Source organism: Rhipicephalus microplus, chromosome 3 (assembly GCF_043290135.1).
Source record: "Rhipicephalus microplus isolate Deutch F79 chromosome 3, USDA_Rmic, whole genome shotgun sequence".
NCBI classification, from domain to species: Eukaryota; Metazoa; Arthropoda; class Arachnida; order Ixodida; family Ixodidae; genus Rhipicephalus; species Rhipicephalus microplus.
The window spans coordinates 225,961,730-225,968,979 of NC_134702.1; the positions used below are offsets into that span (position 1 = coordinate 225,961,730).

Below are 7,250 nucleotides of genomic sequence, written 5' to 3' on the forward strand. Positions count from 1 at the left end.
CACCTCAGCAGCCAAGCAACATCCAAGACTGTGTCACCGGGCGCAGAAACAGCTCAAGCGACAGTGGAGATGGAGCCCGCAGAAAACGGAGAAAATACACAGGTGCCGAAATCAAGGAGAAGATGCTGAATGAGCAGCGGCTCTTGAGCGAGCAATTTGAAGCTGCCCATAAAGAGGAGATGGAAATTCGAACAAAAGCATTAAAGCTGCAGGAGAAACTTGTGGATGCAATGGTTGATTTTTTTAATAAAAAGTGATGCGATTTCCTGTACTCATTCCGGCGATTCTTGTGATTGTTGCGTTTTAGTTCACTTGACTGTAGTAGTCCACAAGCGCGGCCCTTATGTCTGCTGCGTTTCCAACTTGGGCTTCTGTTGTGCATGACGGCTGCGGGAAGTCAACGTCTGACTGCTGCACCTCATTTAACCACTGCGGGTGGACATTGTCATTGAAGTGCTCACAAATGTTGCTTAGCACGCAGCATGCCCGTATTACTAAGCGAGCATTGCCTACATGGCACTCCATTCTTTTTGCAGTGAAGCGGAACCTGGCCTTAAGCCTTCCAATTGCATTCTCAACAATTCTCCTGGCTGAACTTAAATGATAGTTGAACTACTTTTTTTCACTTTCACTAATCTTCCCGCGGTGTCCAAACGGCTTCATCAGGCTGGGTGCCAATGAAAATGCTTGGTCACACAGAATTAGTGGTGGTACTACTGTCCCGGCTATGGTGGCAAGTGGAGCTTTCAAAAGGGGACCCTTAATAGCATTGGAGATTTGCGAATACCCAAACACGTGCGAGTCATGGCAGCGTCCAGGTGCTCCAACGTTGATATACCAGAAGCGGTATCTGTTATCCTAAAGTGCCAGCAAGATGATACTATACCTGCAAAAAACAAAGAGCGTGACACGTAAGGTGAATGCAGCGAAGTGCAATGGACACCAAATGTGTGTGCGTGTGTTTTTGTAGTGGTTACAGTGGTGCAGCTACCTTAAAGTACTATCACAAAAGCATGTATATTTGTGTACAGATAAGAATCTGCTGCTTTCTGTGGTCATTCATGGAGCCAGGGATGTTTTTTTCTTGCAGCCTTGTCATATATCTTCAATATAGTAGGTAATAGACATTAAGTTTTCTGCAGATGAGCTGCTGCTTTCTGCGGCCGTTACGAGCATGTCAGAATTATCATTGCAAATGCAATCTGGCATCTTCATGTTGTTGCATTAAAATGCTTACGTGAAAACTGCGTTGCTTGGCTTGCTCTAGTGCCTGTAAATGATGCGAGATGGTAGGAACCAAATTGTGCGTTGACGAAAGCACTTGGCATTGCTTTTTTTTCTATTTATTGCGATGTGGACTTGCCCTTGTGGCAGAGCTAGGAGTGAACTATATAGCGTAACGAAAAGGTTGAATAGTGCTGTTTTCTAGGCACATTAAAATACGGTATAAATCATGCTTTTTTACATTAGGAAGTTGTATTAGGCCACTTACCAGCCTTTGTAGTTGTAGTAGTCTGTGGCATGCTCCTTAGGTGGCGAGATCGGAAAGTGGCATCCATCCAAGGCTCCGACGCCTTGGCGGAAACCGGTGACAGCCTCGAATTCCTGAATGTGCCTCGCCATTTCCTCTGCGGTCACTATTTTGATCCACTCGTGTTCCAGTACAGCGACAACAGCCTCGCAAAACTGCCTGTATAAGGTATTTGATGTCGAGCGTGCAACGCCGATGAGGTTGGCCACAGTCCTATCTTCGGCCTACGAGCACAGCTTGTATAGGGCAATGCCGACTCGCTTCTCAGGAGTGATGACTTCACGCATGCTGGTTCACTGTCTTTCGAGCTCACTGCGCAAGCTCTCCACAATGAAACGAAAGGTGGACGGGTAGACTCGAAAAATTTGCTTGAAGTTCTGCTCACCGAGGTGAGGTACAGTTCCCTCGATACTACCTCTCATTTCGTCTGAAGGCCCAGATCTATCGATCGCAGGCCTTCTCCGAGAGCTCCAGTGCGCACAGCAAGGAATTGCTGCAGAGCAGTTGCTGCTTTATCCTCTCCTTGGCGGCTTTTGCAGCGTCTGCCTCGCTTTCCAGAGCGAGAAGGCAGGCCATGAGGCTTGCAATCCTCGCTTTTTCTCCCGTATGGTCGCCCATAACGTGTCGAGAGCAGTCGAGAGCAGCAAAAAACAAATACGGTAAATAAAAGCCCAGTGGTGCCAGACGGACTTGCGCACGTCGCTAGTTATGGGAATGCTTCCTTATCTAGTGCAAAAAACTTTCACATTGGTGTTTCTTCATATCATATTCTTAAATTTATTTGAAGAAACGAGCAGTACAACAAGTCTTTAATTTGTACATCGTGATACATCGTTTAATTTTCATTGCTTCTCTTTCACCTGCTAGCGCCATGCTTTCGCTAGCGTCTTCGAACGAAAACACTAAAAGGAGATCGTTGCTGCCGATCGATTGCAGGCTTCCAAGAAATCTTGGAAGCCTGCGATCGATTCTAAGAAATCTTGTGTCTGCGCAGCAAACACCTCTTTGTTAAAAGTCTTTCAACTTCGTAAAAGAACGCTTACTTAAAAGACTTTTTGCGCGCCCGTGTGACACAGGTATAAATGTACGTGTGCACAGTACTAATTGTTTATTACAGTACATTTATTGCTTTCACTCGCAACTCTTATATTTGTAGTTAGTATCCCGCAAACATTTCCGTGTTTTGTAATGACATTTGATAACGTTTACATACTGTTCGAAATAGTTGAGACCACCTAGTTAATTTCTATGCGATAGGCACGCTTTTACCTTGTCTTTCATGCAGAGGCAATTATGCATTTTTTTCTCTCGTATTCACTCACAAAAAGGGGCGATGCATGCATTCCTTTTTCAGCATCACTGTGTATTATGTCATTTGTATGTGAACTGTGTTGCTTACATGTGTATGTCACGTAACATGCGTTTATTATTCATTGTATGCAGATGCCTACGAAGAGCACCTCCGAACGCACGCAAGCCATGTGCCGGATGCGCAGCGTCACCTAAATTGAATCGCATCTTGCTGATCTTCTTAAGGTTTTGAAGAACTGATCAATCCAAGCACACATTGTGTCTTTTCTAATTAATATTATTTTTTATTTTTTAGATTCTTGTTGCACTTTGATCCAACTCGTGAAGTGATGGTGCTGGTTCAGCTCATTTCAGTGCTGTGACCATTGAGAAATGGCGATATACTTAGCTCGAAAGTGAATACCAAATAATAAAAGAATGGCTATATAAAACATATAGCAAAGGGACTGTCTTGATGTGCTGTAAGTGCTTTCCTTATATGACAACTAACTTGATAAGTTTATATACATGCGTATTTATATATTGTAGGCATTCATTAAGCTCATCTACTTTTTTCAGACATGTTCATCATCATGAGTGGTCGTCATCTTCATCTGCTGTGGGAACTTGGCTTGCCTGGGTTCTGGGCCTTGGATGTGGTCGCTTCATGGTGTCTTCTGGGCTTAGTAAAGGTTGCCTTCACCGTTGTGTTCCAAGTGGTGGAGTGTGCTCTGCGATCTTCTGTCCTCTCCCAACACGCTGTATCTACTGGAGCTACGCTCAGGTCATCGTCTGTGCCAGGTGTCCGGTAACATGCCTCAGGACGAGCCGACCGGCGCTTCTGCGTTTACCTACAAGGCCCCGGCTACCGCGGCTTGTCCATCGTGGATTATCACCGCGCACGAGCGTGAGCAGCCCACTTTCGCCGGACTTCGAAGTGAAGTAGTGAAGGATTGGTTGGACCAGTTATATCGAGCGAGTTTCGCTAACAACTGGGATAATCCTATCAAGCTTCGCCGTATTTCTTTTTATCTGACAGGCGTGATGAAAACATAGTTTTTCAATCATGAGACGGACATCACGAACTTGACACGTTTCAAGCAACAGCTTCGCCAAGTTTTTGGCACCCCCACGGTTAATTCAGCTCTCGCGAAGAAGACACGGGATGCTCGCAAGTAACAATAGGGTGAGTCTTACATCTCGTACATAAAGGATGTGCTTGCTCTCTGTCACCGTTACAGCACGTCCATGTCTGAATCGGAGAGAGATCATCATCTATTGAAAGGAATCGGCACGGTTGCGTTCAATTCTTTGGTCATACAAAACGCGACCACAGTCGCTGCCGTTGTTGCCACGTGTCAACGCCTAGAGAAACTTGAGTCCCAACGGTTACCGCCGGACAGCGCTGAAAACACCACCACGACTGATGCCTCAATGTGTGCTGTGATCCAGGCTATTATACGGCAAGAGCTGCAATTTTTCGGCCTCGAAATGACACCAAGTCCACCTCCCCCCTCCAACACTCTTTTGCGCGAGGCTATCAAAGAGGAGTTGGTGTCCATGACCGGGCCAGCGTATGTAGACTCTCCGGTACCTTCACTCCAGCCGACGTGCGCGTGAGTCCTCGCTGCTTCACCACCCGTCGTACCACCGATGCCCGCACACTCGAAGCCTGTCCTACTAGCTTCAATAACTCCGAGTGCGCCTAGCCAGCCCTTTCACCCACTATGGCGGCCACCTCGTCCGATCTGTTATTACTGCGGCTATCGGGGCCACATTGCGCACTTCTTCGGAAGCGTAAGCAGGACAAGCGAAGTGGATTCGACCCCTATGAACAAGATGATGGGACAAGCGGGTCTGCTTTCCAACGTCGTCCTTATGACCCGCCGCTATGTCGCTCACCCTCTCCAATTGCGAAATCTCAGCCAACCCTCTTCTTACCGCTCTACTAGACGCCGCTCACCATCACCCCTCTGCCGCTTCACGTCTCCTTTGCCACCTGTATTGCAACTCACCAACCAACGCCCAGAAAACTAACCTCTGCAGCTTTTGGAGGAAAAGCTGCATTGAACGAAAAGACAGAATTACTTCCAGTGAGGGCATATATTAAGATATCTGTTTTAATAGAAGGTGTGTACATGGACGCTTTAATAGACACTGGTGCTTGTTTGTTTGTGATTGATCGTTCCTTGTGCTCACGCCTGCAAAAAGTCACCACCCTTTATGATGGACCTACATTGCACGCTGCTCAAGGGGACGCCATTAGAACTGCCGCTATGTGCACCGGTCGTGTTTTCATTGCTGGCCTTCTCCATTTTGTGCAATTTGCCGTGTTGAGTTCGTGCGCCCACCAGCTAAGGCTGGGATTTTCTGTCTACGGTGAACGCTTTCATCTGCTGCCGAGAAAATGTTCTTCATATAACGTAAACACTATGCCCTTTATGCGGATTACAAGCCCGTTCGCTTGCTCGCTGCAGAAGATACCGAGCTACCACCTGGTCATCAGCGAATAGTTACCATCGCTTCTAACGTGATCGACTCTGGTGACGTGTTTGTCCAACCATTTGCACGCTGTCTCTCAAGAGGTATAGCCTTTGCTTCAGGTATAGCGCGGTTCCACAGTGGCTCCGGACTTCTCTACGCTACAAACCAGACGTCTGAAAAACTTTGCACTCCTGAAGGCACCTCAATGGCTTGCGTTACGGAATCCCAAACTGTCTCTGTTCTCCCGCTTATGCCAGCGTATCCTGACCTTCCTTCTAATGGACGTTCATCATGCGTTTCTGTTCTTGCTGCGAATATTAGTCCAGAGCTGACCTTCACAGACAGATGAGTTGCTTGCCTTGCTACAACAGCATAGGAGACTGTTTGAGGCCCATTCTTTATCTTTGGGTCAGACGTCAATTATCACGCATCGTATCCAGATCGATGGCAATTCCATCGTACGTCCTCGACATTATCACGTCTTTTTATCCGAGCGTGAGGTCATTGAAGAAAATGTAGCCGATATGCCGCAACGGAACATTGTACGTCTCTCCGCGGGCCCTTGGTCATCTCCTGTTGTTTTAGTGAGGAAAAAAGTGGCTCCGTGCGATTTTGCGTGGACTAAAGAGCGCTTATTATTATTATTCAAAAGGATGTTCACCCTCATGCCGCGCATAGACGATGCTTTGGATTAACTGCAGGGTACCGTCTTACATGCATTAACTGCAGGGTGCCGAGTCTCAAGCCTAGACCCACGTTCGGGTTACTGGCAAATACCCATGCACGATAATAGATATGTGGGGTTTAACGTCCCAAAACCACCATATGAATCAGAGAGACGCCGTAGTGGAGGGCTCCGGAGATTTCGACTACCTGTGGTTCTTTAACGTGCACCCAAATCTGAGCACACTAGCCTACAACAATTCCGCTCCATCGGAAATGCAGCTGCCGCATCCGGGATTCGATTCCGCGACCTGCGGGTCAGCAGCCGAGTACCTTAGCCACTAGACCACAAGGCTACCTGCAGGGCTACCCATGTACGAGGATGACAAAGAAAAAGACAGCGTTTTCAACACCGTATGGGCTGTACGATTTCAACGTCATGCCATCCGGCGTTTGCAATGCTCCAGCAACATTCCAGCGGATGATCGACACAGTTTCACGAGGCTTGAAATGGAACACTTGCTTGTACTATTTAGACGATATTGTTATTTTCTCGTCAACCTTTCCTCAGCACTTGCAACGACTGGACGAATATCTCACGTGCCTTGCAAACGCAGGCCTTACGCTGAACACCAAGAAGTGCCGTTTTGCGAGCAAGACAGTTAAAGTGTTATGCCACATCGTAAACAAGGACGGTATTCGTCCTAATACAGACAAGATTTACGCTGTGCAACACTTCCCGCGTCCTGAAAAAGCCAAAGAATTGCGCAGTTTGCTCGGCCTCGCTCATTATTTTAGCCAATTAATTCGAGACTTCGCCTCAATAGCTTCACCGTTGCACGAGTGGCTCGGATCAGGCGTCGCCCTTGTGTGGTCTCCTGATTGTGAAGCGGCGTTTGCCCAACTGAAGTGTGCACTAACATCCGAACCAGTCCTTTGTCATTTCGAGGAAACCGCGCCTACGCTCCTGCACTCAGACGCTAGTAGTCAGGGCATTGGTGGAATTCTTCTATAGCGAGACAATTTTTCACGTGATAAGGTCGTCGCATGCGTGAGCCGTGCACTGATCCTTGCCGAAAAGAATTATACCATCACCGAACAGGAATGCCTAGCGGTCGTACGGTCAATACAAACATTTCTACCTTATCTCTACGGCCGCCACTTTACTCTGAGAAGGGGCCATCACGCCTGATTGATATGTGGGGTTTAACGTCCCAAAACCACTATATGATTATGAGAGATGCCGTAGTGGAGGGCTCCGGAAATTTCGACCAGCTGGGGT

General features: G+C 47.4%; 1 pseudogene; it reads right to left on the reverse strand.

Moving 5' to 3' along the window:
* Positions 1-207: 207 nt before the first annotated feature.
* Positions 208-1,953, reverse strand: LOC142803149 (uncharacterized; annotated as a pseudogene).
* Positions 1,954-7,250: the final 5,297 nt, after the last annotated feature.